Source organism: Beta vulgaris, chromosome 4 (genome assembly GCF_026745355.1).
Source record: "Beta vulgaris subsp. vulgaris cultivar EL10 chromosome 4, EL10.2, whole genome shotgun sequence".
Taxonomy (NCBI): domain Eukaryota; kingdom Viridiplantae; phylum Streptophyta; class Magnoliopsida; order Caryophyllales; family Amaranthaceae; genus Beta; species Beta vulgaris.
In genome coordinates, this window is record NC_079205.1 from 7,292,816 (window position 1) to 7,304,928 (window position 12,113).

A 12,113-nucleotide genomic window follows, 5' to 3' on the forward strand; every position below is an offset into this window, starting at 1 on the left:
TCTCAAAATATGTGTTAAAGATGAAGAAGTACATTAATCGCAATTAGGGCACCTATTTATACCCTCATTAATCGAAAAACGGGAAAACGCGTATTGCCCGATAGGTGCGGGTGCACCTACTATTGGTGCGGGCGCACCAGCCCGATGTGCGGGCGCACATCACTTTGGTGCGGGCGGACAGAAACATTCTGCCTCAACTGCAGGAATTCGTCGAATTTGAAGTGCGGGCGCACATCAGTCCTGTGCGGGCGCACCTGGACTTGTGCGGGCGCACCACCAATTGGTGCGGGCGCACCACTCGTGCCGAGCCCCGATTTCAATTCCTTCTTCGTTTTCCTTCTACGCAACCTTTCTCCACACCCCATACACCCCATTGAGCCTCATATGAACCCATATACCCAACAATCTCCCACTTGGAGATAGGTGTAAGTGAAGAAAATTTCCATACCTTCATCATCTTCTCATTCATCTCAACTCCTAGTTCACCATCTTCGCCATCAATCAACGAAGACCAACTAAGGTCCTGCACAACCTTAGTTTATCACAACTCACACTCTTAGTGAGCATATCTGCTGGATTCTTAGCACCCAACACTTTCTCCAGACTCAACTCATTCTCCTCCACTAAACTCCTGATATAGTGAAAACGCCTACGAATGTGTTTAGTCCTACAATGATACATGGGATTCTTAGCCAAATGCACTGCACTTTGACTATCACTATAAAGTATCACCTTTTCCTGTTTAATGCCCATCTCCTCAAGAAAACCAATCAACCATACCATCTCCTTACCTGCCTCCGACATAGCCACATACTCATACTCTGTAGTAGACAAAGAGATACACTTCTGTAACTTAGACATCCAACTCACTGCAGTACCCCCCACAGTAGAGACATATCCTGAAGTGCTTTTGCTTGTATCGATATCTCCACTGAGATCAGCATCAACATAACCCTCTAGCTTTACTCCTTTCTGCCAGAAACAAAGCCCCATACTTGAAGTACCCTTCAAATACCTTAGTAACCACTTTACAGCCTCCCAATGTTTTTCACCTGGATTTGAAAACAAACCTACTAACAACTCCCACTGCAAAAGCAATGTCAGGTCGTGTGCACACCATGGCATACATCAAGCTTCTAACAGCTGAAGCATAGGGAACAGTGGCCATCCGCTCCTTTTTGCTTCTGTAGTTGGTGAATGCTCCCTTGTCAATTGAGATCACTAGGAAGTGGTGAATTTCTTGGTTTAGCATCACCTACATTAAACCTCTTCAGCACCTTAAGAATATAATCCTCCTGAGACAACTTCAACATACCAGTAGACTTGTCCCTGAAAATCTTCATGCCTAAGATTTGTGTAGATTCACCAAGTCCTTCATCTCAAATACTTGTGACAGCTTTCCTTTCACTCCATTTATCACATCCATACTAGTACCAGCAATCAGCATATCATCAACATACAGAAGTAAATAAACATAGTCATTTTCATACCTCTGAAAGTAACAACAATGATCACTATCAGCTCTCTTGAACCCACTGCTACACATGAATGTGTCAAACTTTATGTACCACTGCCTAGGAGCCTGCTTCAGTCCATATAAGCTCCTCTTGAGCTTGCACACCAAGTTCTCCTTTCCTTGAACTTGAAAACCATCTGGTTGCTTCATATAAATCTCCTCCTCCAGATCACCATGTAGAAACGCAGTCTTTACATCCATCTGTTCTAAGAACAAATTTTCAGCAGCAACAATAGCCAACAAGATACGAATAGTAGTTAACTTCACAACAGGAGCAAATATTTCATTATAATCTATACCCTCCTTTTGTAGGAACCCCTTTACTACTAGTCTCGCCTTATACCTGACACTTCCATCAGGCTCTTTCTTCAGTCTGAAGATCCACTTGTTGCTAAGTGCTCTCATACCTTTAGGTAATGCAGACAACTCCCATGTCTGATTCTTTTCCAGGGATTTCATCTCATCTTTCATGGCTAACTCCCACTTAGATGAATCTGTCGAATTTATTGCTTCCTTGTATGATTCTGGTTCACCTGCATCAGTTAGTAACAAATAATACATAGAAGGTGAATATCGAACAGGTGTTTTGGACACCCTTGCGGATTTTCTCAAGTCAACTTGAGAGACAATTCTTCCTGTACTAGAACTGGAGCCTCTTGGTTGTATGACAATTGTATCCTCTGAATTTCCAGGCTGTGAGATATCTGACTCCTCAGAATCAGACCCTGCAGGAGTGTGAACTTCATCTCTATGTTGCTCACCCAATTCTGGAACAGTACATCCCAACTCAATGCCACCTATCTCCACAATCTCTTCTCCTGAACTCCCACTACTTCAGTAATCTCAGATTGTCACCAAATACATCCTTATACAGTTAGTCTCATCAAATGTGACATCACAGTGTCTCAAAATCTTCCTACCTTTTGGTTCCCAACATCGATATCCATACTTCTCAGAACCATACCCAATAAAATAACATTTAACGGCTTTTGGGTCTAACTTGTCACGTTTTTCAGATTGAACATATGCAACACAACCAAATAGTTTAAGAAAAGTAAGATTTACCTCCTTTCCACTCCAAACCTCTTCTGGCAATTTGAACTCCAAAGGTACAGATGGTCCTCTGTTGATCAAATAAGCTGCTGTGCTAACTGAATCTGCCCAGAAAGTCTTAGGTAGCCCTGCATGCAACCTCATACATCTAGCCCTCTCAGTCATGTCCTGTTCATCCTCTCTGCAACTCCATTCTGTCGAGGTTTCCCTGGAACTTTCCTCTTCAGAATTATGCCGTTCTCCTTACAGAGTTTTGTGTACTCTGTCAACTCATACTCACCTCCATTATCAGACTTAATGCACTTAATCTTCCTACCAGTCTGATTTTCGACCTCAGCTTTCCACTTCTTGAAAGTTTCATGAAGTTCAGATTTCTTCTTCATGAAGTAGACCCACACTTTCCTGCTGTAGTCATCAATGAAAGTAACAAAATACCGTGAGCCTCCAAGGGATCTGACTGGTGAAGGACCCCACAAGTCAGTGTGCACCAATTCTAGCTTCTCAGTTTTCAACTCCTTCTTGGCTTTTGTGAAAGTCACCTTTTTCTGCTTGCCATAAACACAGCTCTCACAAAATTCCATGTCAACTGATTTCAACCCTGACAACTTGCCACTTGAAGCTAAAATCTTCATCCCCTTCTCACCCATATGACCAAGTCTAGTATGCCATAACTTAGTCTCATCTACCGTAGCTGCACCAATCATGTCTGTACACCCTGCAATAGTGTATAAGGTTCCCATCTTAGTACCTCTAGCCAAAATCATGGAACCTTTGGAAATCTTCCACTTTCCCTCACAGAACACAGTTTTGTAGCCACTTGAGTCCAGTTGACTCACAGAAATCAGATTCTTTGCTAGGCCTGGAATGTACCTAACATCATGCAGTTTTAAAGTTCCTCCATTCGTAGTCCTGACAACACATCTCCCTTCCCCATTATATCCAAGGTCTTATCATCAGCAAGATGGACCTTTCCTAACTTCTTTGCCTTGAAGTCCTGAAATAGCTCCTCATGGTGAAGAATGAAATGATGCCCCGAATCTAGGATCCACGACTCTATAGAACTATCAACACTCAAAACCAGAGCATCCTCAACTCATTCGATGCAGAAAATATCGATGAGTTATCACTATCCTCCTGTTTCTCATTATGATCAGATTTTCCACCCTTCTTCTTGGGATGTGGACAATCCCTCTTTGGATGACCCTTCTCACCACAATTCCAACAGGTAAAATTTGTTCTGCCCTTAGACTTACTTCGCCCCCTTGATTTTGATCTCCCTTGTGAACTCTTCCCTTTTCCCTTTTGTTTTCCCCTCCCTCTACCCCTGCACTGTAGCTCCAGATGATTCTCCACTCTCTTTCCTTCGAATGCTCTCACTCAAAATAAGATCACGGACAACATCATAAACCAATTTCTCTTTACCAGAGGAATTACTCACAGCAGTAAAACAGTTTCCCAAGCAGTAGGTAAAGAGGACAACAAAATTAAAGCTTTCACTTCATCCTCAAAAGCAATATTAACAGACGATAATGACTTATTATAGAATTAAATTCATTAATATGTTCAGCAGCAGAACTACCATTATTCATCTCTAAATCAAATAAACGGCGCATCAGATATACCTTATTCATAGCCGAGGGCTTCTCATACATATCTGACAGAGCTTTGATCAATCCAGCCGTTGTTTTGATGTCCTTGACATTGAACGCCACAGTCCGAGCCAATGTCAATCTCACCACCGCTAGTGCCTGCCTATCCAGTACCTTCCATTTAGCCTCTTCCATGTCAGCAGGCTTATCAGTCAAAGGTTGATACAGATTTTTCTGATATAAGATGTCCTCTATCTGCATCTTCCAATATCCAAAATCTGTCCCATCAAACTTCTCAATTCTAATCTTTGAATCCTCCATTGTTAATTATTCTAGATCTAGACAATAATCAAACCTAGCTCTTGATACCACTTGTAAGTTCTATTGACTATCAATCGTAGAATAATAGCAAACAAATATAGAATATCAAATAAGAAAGCAGGAAAATCAACCAGAAACTTTTTACGTGGAAACCCAAGAACTGGGAGAAAAACCACGAATCTGCACTAGGAATCAATGAATGTTTTGATAGAGATTACAAAAGCACTCAAGAGCTCTCTCTAAAGCTTTCTCTCTCTCAAAATATGTGTTAAAGATGAAGAAGTACATTAATCGCAATTAGGGCACCTATTTATACCTCATTAATCGAAAAACGGGAAAAACGCGTATTGCCCGATAGGTGCGGGCGCACCTACTATTGGTGCGGGCGCACCAGCCCGATGTGCGGGCGCACATCACTTTGGTGCGGGCGGACAGAAACATTCTGCCTCAACTGCAGGAATTCGTCGAATCTGAAGTGCGGGCGCACATCAGTCCTGTGCGGGCGCACCTGGACTTGTGCGGGCGCACCACCAATTGGTGCGGGCGCACCACTCGTGCCGAGCCCCGATTTCAATTCCTTCTTCGTTTTCCTTCTACGCAACCTTTCTCCACACCCCATACTCCTCATTGAGCCTCATATGAACCCATATACCCAACATGAACCAGTGCTCTTGATTATCTAATTGCTTCAAAAATTATGTTCATTTGAACTCCAACGAGGCATTGAGAAAAAAAAAATAGTAGTCCTTAATGCATGCATATTCAAAGGGCTTGTTCTATTCAATTTTTTACTAGAAATTATTAGTTCTTATTAGACTTTATCTGAACTTATGTACTTATTATATCTTATTTTGATAGAGATTTAGATCTTATTATAACTAAACTAAATTTATTAGAGTTTATCTCAACTTACTTTTTCTGATAAAAAATGAAAATAAGCCGAAGGCCTAAAGTATGTTACAGAATTTGTATTAGCAGCTAGGCTTAATAGTAGGAGAATTTGAGCTACCTAACTTAAGTAGTTAGAAAATTCAAAGGTGATTGAAGGTAGTCAATAACGGTAGCTGAATGGTCAATTAAATGAAATTTAGAGTTATTTTATAGTAGGTGAAAGGTGATACAATAATTGACCGTAGATTTTGATTTTTACTCTTGAAAAAAAGGCTGGTTGTACTAATTAATGAATTTGTGGCACGTATCTAAAAGTCAGAGCAAAAGATTTCTTAGTGTTTGTGGTCAACTTTATGGCAAAAATTGCGTTACTTACTTTCTAGTCATACAAGATTTCGTTTTTTGGATTGAGAGAAACTGAAACTGTCAGAAATTAAATTGAGAAAGCTGAATATAAGAGAGTGTTTGAACTAAATTAAATTGAATTGAACTGTGAGAAACTGAAGTGAACTGAAAATAAGTCCAAAAGTACAAGACCAAACTATGCAATAAGCCATCCAATGCGGCAACATATTAGGTCGTATACTCGTATTGAGTTCTTATTGAATTGGGTCCTTTTATAGATAAAAGGATTACATTCCTTCAACTTTAACCTAAACTAATTTCATTCCTTCAACTCTACCTAACCCATTTACAAAAAAGTAATAATAGCATGAAAATAATATTATGAAACAACAATAAGGATCATGCAAGAAGATTTAGCATAAAAACATGAAATCTTTGGAAAAAACAACCAAAAGTATGTACTAGGACTCTTAATGATGTGTATATACGATGACTTTCAAAATCTCTCCCCAATCTAACCTACTGACTACCAAGGACCCTTAGGTCCAATGGTATGATTTCCTATCTTCCATATAGGAGACCAAGGTTCAAATCTTGGTGGAAGCAAAAATTTCAATATTGTTGGAGATTGGGGGAGTTTGGAGCTTGTTGGGTCTCTCGGTGAGTGGCCCTGTGCGAGAGCAGCACCGAGGAAATTCATCTTACTATGGGTCCCCGAAAGGGGGTCCCCAAAAAAATCTAACCCACTGACTACATAATTCGAATATCTCTTAATTACACAAGAGTTAGTAGATCTAAGCACTGACTCGTGTTTCACTTGTTAATATGGATGCGACAAGGAGATTTAAAATAATTAAATTAGTTGATCTATTTAATTATTGGATTTAGATTATCTTACAATCCAATGTCACAAGTAGTGTTTTAGTGTTAGTTTGTATTATTAAGGGCCAAAAATCACTTGTTTAAATTCTGTTCCCAATAAGTTGTTTTATTACTTTATTAGAAGTATTACTAGAAATAATACTAGTTTTGCTAGAATTTGTGTAATCCTAATTCTATTAGGATTAGATTTCCTATTTGTTTTAGGAGTTAGTTTTGTAACCCTAATCCTATTTGGATTGGTAGTCCTTGTTGTTTTAGGATTATAGTTGAGTTGGAATTGTGCTTTTAGTCGGATTCCTAATAGATGTAGGAGTTACTTTATTTTCCTATTTTATATAATATTCCTGAACTTAGTAGAGGTACGAATCAGTTTTTGTAAGCCTATGTATATGGCTCATTTTTCATTAATTAAAAAGAGAATATTTATGAGATTAAATTAGAGTTTAATTTTCTTTTTGAAAATCTTTGTACTTTGGTGATTTCCAAACCTTGAATCAATTACTTCGTGTTTGAGATTGAATCAAAACCCAATTCGTGAATTACTCTGTGTTTGATTGAGTTGTCATATCCTTTATACTTAAGAAAACCTTAAAGATGCAATCTTTCTTTCAAAATTTTTGAATTTTCGTAAAACTAACTATAGTACATCCACATCACATGTATACTTACATCTTGACTTTGTTCTCCGCACTATTATACTTATCTTTGCTTAATTTCTTTAAAACTAGGACCACTAAGGCTATGTTTAGTTCACCTGAAATTTTCTGATCTGATTTGAACTTATTTTTTTTATCTGATCTGATCTGATTACAAGATCTTATCTTTTAGATTTTTCTCAATATATAAGGAAAAATATAGTCATGTGGGATCTTGTTTGATTCGTCTCAATGAGTACTTTATTAATATTCAATTATTATAATTTTTACTAATATGTAATGAAAGATATTTAATAGTAATAATGATTTTTAAATCTGATCTGATCTGAACTTATTTTTTCTGATCTAATCTGATCTGATTAAATCTGAAATAAGCAAAAATAAGGTGAACTGAACATAGCCTAAGTAAGGATGGCAATAGATAAGGTTTGGATAAAGTAAGGCAAAACTCTTACCTGTACTCTAATTTTTGGGCAGACCCGTACGCTATCCATATTCATAGGGTAAGTCTTTTTAAGACCGTCTTCTTCAGGAGCTCGTGGACTGTTAGGGAGGATAGAGAAAGTGAAAAACACAGAAAAATTGTCAGAATTAAGAATTGTCGTCCACCCATTTTTGTGTTTTTGTTGTTGTTGTTGTTGTTGTTGTTGTTGAGGGTTGTATGAAATGTGAAGTGAAAGGAGTAGGTTTTTTGATTTAAGTTTTTGGGAGGAGAGAGAATTGAGGAAAAGAGGTTGACAAAGGGAGAACGTTTAGCCTATGAATATTGGTAGTATTAAGGGTGCGTTCTCCTCAACTTAAAAAATTAAGTTTCAGGTCCAATAAGTTCAGATAAGTTGCAATAAGGTCCAATAAGGGCAATAAATTCCAATCAGGTCTAATAAAGTCCAATAAGTTCCAATCAGGTGCAATAAGTTCCAATCATATTTAATAAGGTCCAATAAATTTCAATAAGGTCCAAATAGTCAATGGTTCAATAAACATTTGTATTATTGTCCATTATGTTATTATTAGAATTTTAATTAAAGTACCACAATGATTATATAGTATTATACTTGTATTAGTGTCTATTATTTTATTAAATATTTGTAATATTGTCTATTATTATTATATTATTCACATTACTATTAGCTGATTATGTTAGTATTAGAATTTTTTATTAAAGTACTACTTCCTCCGTTTCTTTTTACTCGCTACACTTCTTATTTCACGGACTCCTAGGCAATTTTTGGAGAAGAGAGAGGTAGAGAGTAAAAAGAAAAGGGACCCATGTGGGAGGAGAGAGATAGAGAGAGTTTATTGCCCAAAAAAGAAGTGTAGCAAGTAATGTGAAACTTCCCATAATGGAAAGTGTAGCGAGTAAAAAGAAACGGAGGAAGTACAATGTATAATATTATCATTCATATCAAGGCTCAGAATTTCAGCTTAAAGTCAGAATTAAAGACAAATCCCTCGCCCTTCACCCCTACATTCCCAGCTTTAAGCTCCAGGGAATTAAATTTTAGTCCCCCTTTGTGGGAGATGCACAATCATATCAAGTATTCGATATGGAAAAAGTTGTCCCATATCGGATATGGGCAAATACTTTCTTGGGTACCACAAAGGATACCCTTGACTATTAGACAGTTGAGACCTATGGTCTTCAGTTTTCCACTCTATTATTTAACATATTTTAGCAGTTATGTTCTACTGAAAAGGAGAGATTTCTCATAAAAAGAAAGATGCTAACAAACATAAACTTGGCACTAGCTTAAATTAATAAAGTAGCTACTGAATATTTGAAATTAAAAAAATTAAAATGCAAGAGACAAAGTTTCGCTTTATAAAGTGATATAATAATTAATAGGAAAAATTCACAAGAAAGAGTTTAACTATTTCTGATTTATTTTTATAAGTCTCAATTATAGATTATTCTCTATAGGACCCATGTTTTATATTTTGTGACTTTTATAAGTCCTCGTTTACTTATAACTTGTTGAGAAGGTAAAAAAAAATTAAAATGTGGAACCCACCCCTTTAAGAAATTTTTTTTGCCAGCTGCTGACTTAATTACTTTGCCATTGTAGTTAAGTTGGTGGTTTTTTTGACTTCCCCAAAAATGAAGCCTCCATTGTCTTCTTCTTCTGAAGCTCTTCCTCTACTGCCACCATTAACGAAGTTGTGCAAGTTTTTTTGGTTCATTCATTCAAGTGGAGGTGATTCTTTACTAGCGAAGTTTGAAGATTAATTTGATAAAGTATTTTGGGATTCTTCTACGATTTAAGTGCTATTAATAAGTTTTACTCTTTCCTCTCTCTTTAATCTTCTTAAACATGTCTTCAATCATGCTTATTGTTCTTATTGTCATGATTAGTGAGTAGTATTTCTATCTAGGATTAAGTTGAGCCCTATTATGGATTGATCATGTAAATCGTTGCTTTAATTCCCATGTTACTGAATTATATGCTTAGGGTTTGACAAGGTTGTTGTTGTAGTCAATTTTGCATCTTATTTTAGCCCTAGTTTGTATTATCAACGAAAGTTGGAATAAAGATTAGGATTATATGTTTGTTTGCTCAATTGTTATTTTATTAGTTGAGTTCATCAACGAAAGTTGAGTCTTAATTCGTATCGTCTTGTCATTGATTCAAATTCTTCCATGAAAATAGGCGACAATTGGAATTGGGTTTTAACTGACTTTGACTCTTACTGCTTCTAGTTGTGTATATAAGCCATGAAAATAGGAGATGTACATGTTGGTTAGGCCTTTTGTTATCATGAAAGTGAGCTTTAGGTATTGAAGAATGATTTGGGATTTAGTTTCGGTTCGCAGTTGTGCTTTGTTGCTAAGTCATAAGGGAATGTCATTCTCACCTATGTTATAGTTGAATAATTGGGAAGCGCATTATGGTTTGATCAATTCATATTAGTGGTGATGCTTAATCTTAGTGCTCTAATTATTATATTCATATAGTTTGCCATATTTTTTCATTAGTTTAGCCTTTAGTTTATAGATTATTCCTCATTTTTGGATTATGTAACTATTTTGTAATCTAAAATCAGGCAGTGGTTAATCTCGCACCTCCCTAAATCTGACCCGTATGTGCTACGACAGCGTACACTTGCTGTATTAAAATAAAATCCTAACACTTGACGAGGCAGAAGTTTACCATCTTCTCACTAGACGTCTTATTTACTTGGCCGTCATTCGTCCTGACTTAGCTTATTCTATTCATATATTGTCCCAGTTTATGTCGGCTCTTCGGGTTGAGCATTGGGATGCTGCCTTATGCGTGGATCGTTACTTGAAAGACACTCTCGGTCAGGGCATCGTTTTACATGCAGATAGTGATCTTACTCTTCAGAGTTGGTGTTACTCATACTGGATGGCTTGTCCCGTTACTCACTGTTCTCTTACTGGTTGGCTCATCTTCCTAGGTAACTGTCCTATTTCTTGGAAGATCAAAAAGCAACTCACTATTTCCCGTTCCCCGACTGAAGCCAAATATATGTTCATGGCAGCTGTTACATGTGAATTGAAATGGCCTAAGGGCCTCTTACTTACTTAGGGAGTTCATCATCCCAAAGCAATCCCTTTGTTTTGTGATAGTTAGTCTACTATACGTATTACTAAGAACCTTAGCTTGTCTTTCATGAGCGAACGAAGCAAATTGAAGTAGATTGACACTTTGTTCGCGGTGTAATTACATAAGGTCTTAGCTCTCCTTCCTATGTCCCTACAACTATTTAGTTGGCTGATATCTTCAGTAAGGCCCTTGGTGAACAACAATTTGATACTCTTGTTCCAAATTGGGCATTCTAGATCCCTATGCTCCAACTTGAGAAGGATTATTAGGATATTGACTATATTTAGAGATATGTTGTGATTTAATTTGTAATGGTTTCCAGATCTAGAGAGACTCGTGTACTATATATTCTGGATACAGAAAACATTTTACAGTACTTAGTTTTCTCTAGTGGCTTTCTCTAAGATAAGGACTTCGCTCAGGGGCGGATCTAGGGGGTGGCCTACCCAGGCTTCGGCCCACCCCATGATCCAAAATATCTATAAGTAACGTATCTTGATAGTAATGCAAATAGGTATGGTGGAGCAGGTGGTTGGAGCGCGAGTATACTAGGCATCAAGTCACGAGTTCAATTATAAGGACAATTGTTTTTGGTTTTTCCGGCTTTTCTATCTTGACTTATGAGTGATCTATACATCGTTTTCAAAGAAATTAATCAATAAGTTCTGCCCACCCTATATAAAAATCTTAGATCTGCCACTGTTTGCTAGAATACCATTAATGTACCTCTTGAAAAGAAAAGTCGTGTGAGATTTTGTTAAATTCCTTCGATACAATTAAGATACGAAGGTAACATTATAGTATTAAATTTGTACTTATAGATATTAATATTCAAAGTTAATTGATTTTAACGATTGTCTTAATATTTTAAAAGGAGTCTTTTTATTAATGGAGTATGTTTTTATCATTGTTAGTGACAATATGATTTATTAGGAACATGGTACATCTATCAGTGGATCAGAGATAGACAATCAAATTAATATCATTGTTGAGTTAGATTCAATATATGGATTACTCACTAAATGGATATAGTTTGTACTTGCTGACAATTGCCAGAAGAGCTTTTAGCAGTCAAATAAGCGGCTGTTGACAATTTAAAAGTAGACTCCTACTAGTAGTTAGAGATAAATGCAACAATGAAACAGTCATGTTATTAAAATACCTTTTTTAATCTTAGCATTTTGTTTACTCAAGATCCAGCGAACGTAAAGCACATAGTATTACAATTTTGCTAACATTAGAATAAGTTGGCTCCAAAAAGTCAGTTCAACGTTGGCGAATGTTTAAATTTTCT